This window comes from Alexandromys fortis, unplaced genomic scaffold (assembly GCF_014885135.2).
Source record: "Alexandromys fortis isolate MF-2015 unplaced genomic scaffold, M_Fortis_MF-2015_v1.1 scaffold_37, whole genome shotgun sequence".
Lineage (NCBI taxonomy): Eukaryota > Metazoa > Chordata > Mammalia > Rodentia > Cricetidae > Alexandromys > Alexandromys fortis.
The window spans coordinates 11,501,512-11,503,947 of record NW_026067914.1 but is presented as its reverse complement, the minus strand read 5'-3'; the positions used below and the strand labels follow the sequence as shown (position 1 = coordinate 11,503,947).

Sequence of the window (2,436 nt, the reverse complement as noted above, 5' to 3'; positions counted from 1 at the left end):
CACAAGAGTATTTTGCTTATGACCAGAGTAGAGAATAATGGTCAAATACATTCCTTTGATTTCATATATGGATATGTATATATATACTTTTTTACACAATATATATATATATATAGATACATACACACATACATACATACATACACAGATGTACATGCTCACATATAAATGTACACACATACTCACTTAGAAAAATTGTTACTCCAATTAGGAAAAGAACATAAATGTGGATTCCTGGGAACCCCTCAGAACCCCTCTTGCTAACCCCAAAATGGCTCCTTCAATTAAGATATCTCCTTCCCTTCTCCCATATCTGTCATTCCTCCAATCAACCATCCCACTTCCTTAATCTCTCCCGAACCCTCCCCTTCTCCCCTCTATCCCCCACCCCCATGCTCCTAATTTTTGCCAGGCAATCTTATCTGCTTCCAATTTCCAGGTGGATCTATATATGTTTTTCTTTGGGTTCAAAACTGCAGTACCAGGTCGATGCATGGAGTGGACGGATCAAGCTCCTATTTCAACTCCTAGTTCCAAAATCCATTTAATATATTGTCCTCGGATAGAGGACGTATCAGACATTAAACTGATAAGAACAGATACTACACTTGATCTTAGCCAAAAGGCTGAGAAGGATCCTGGGCAGTGGAGGAGAGGGTGCCTGAACTGACCTTGTCCCGTAGTCAGACTGATGACTATCTTGGATATCGTAGAACCTTCGTCTGGCGACAAATAGAGACAGAAACAGAGACCCACATCGGAGCACTGGACTGAGTTCCCACGGTTGAGTTGAAGAGCAGAAGGAGGAAGAATATGAGCAAGGAAGTCAGGACCACAAGGGATTCACCCACTTAGAGAGTGTGCCTGAGCTAATGGGAGATCATTAACTCCAGCTGTACTGGGAATGAACAAGCATGGGATCAAACTGGTCCCTCTGATTATGGCTGACAGTTGGGGCAGACTAAGGGCCAATGACAATGACACTGGGATTTGTCTCTACTGCATGTACTGGCATTTTTGGGATCCTATTCTATTTGGATGCTCACCTTCCTAAGCCTGGATGGAGAGGTGAGGGTCCTGGACTTCCCACAGGTGAGGTGCCTTGCCCTCTCTTAGGACTGGAGGGGGAGGGTAAGTGGGGGAGTGGAAGGGAAATGGGAGGAGGGGAGGAAGTGGAAATTTTGATTGGTATTATTTTTAAACTAATAAAAAAGAAAAAAAGTTAATCTGTAACTCCCCCCAAAAGGAAAAGAACATAAGCAGTTTGTATCACAATTACTGTTACTTACTTAAAATTAATACAATAGGAGTCAGCACATAATGCATAGCTTTTGACTGTCACCTGTCTGTATAATTTATATTTCCACAGATTGTAAAAAGCTGGAAGAAGAATACTTTACACAAGAATAAAAAGAAATTGTAGCTTCCATAAGTAAATAGTTATCTAGATAAAGTTTTATTGGAACACAACCATATCCAGGGATATAGATACTGCTTTTGGATGTTTCATTACTGAAACAGCACACACAGACATTGTCTGATATATTTAAATGTCCACCAAATTTAACAATAGCTACTTGGTCTTTTCTGACACTTGTTCTAATTGTTGTTTAATAATTCCACTAAGAAGTTTAAGTTTTAAATCCCTTCTATACACATTTTAAGAGAGGAATCCAGCCATAGTAATTGAATACCGACATTACAAAGGTGTCTATGAAAATTAATTGCAACAGGTCTTAATCTATAATCAGTTTAAACTTACCTTCTCACTTGCAAAGTACAATTTACTTTCAACATCAAAGATTGTAGTAGTACATTATTTGTGTTTTAATAAATATAGCTTTTGTGAAGATCAGAGAGCAAAGTAGCCATAGTAGTCATCCATACAGGCCAGAAAGTAGTGGTACACACTTTAATCCCAGGATTTGGGAGACAGAAGAAGAGAGATCTCTGTTAGTTCAAGACCACCCTGGACTACATAAGATTGAATCTGTCTAAAGGCAAAACAGAGCTCACACAAATGTGATCCCAGGACTTGGGCTCATACACCTTCAATTGTAGCACTAGGAGCATAGAGGCAGGAGCTATATGACTGGGCAGAAAGGAATATAACAGGTTAGAGACAGAAACTCAATGGAGTGTGGAGTGTTGAATGTCGGGTGTGGAGTCTTCGGGATTTGTGGAGACAGGATCTCACCCAGTTTTGATCCGAGGAAGAGGTAAGAGCCAGTGTTTCTTTGCTTTGCTTTTCTGATCTTCTGGTTGATCCCCAAAATATGTCTCTAAGTTTTTATTATTCATGCTGCAAAAGATCACTAGTTTTAGAGATAATTAAACTTCATTTATTTGGACCAATTCAGCTGTCCAGCAAGATGACTTACATACAACCTGTCAGGAGTTCAGAGCTCCTTTGGAGAAAGAAGTGATTAGCAGAAG

At 39.7% G+C, this 2,436-nt stretch overlaps 1 non-coding gene across 1 annotated transcript; it reads right to left on the bottom strand.

The window, feature by feature from the left end:
• Nucleotides 1-446: 446 nt before the first annotated feature.
• On the bottom strand, nucleotides 447-637 carry LOC126499763 (U2 spliceosomal RNA). Its single transcript, XR_007591181.1, has one exon. It is a non-coding gene; the product is annotated as a U2 spliceosomal RNA (small nuclear RNA).
• Nucleotides 638-2,436: the final 1,799 nt, after the last annotated feature.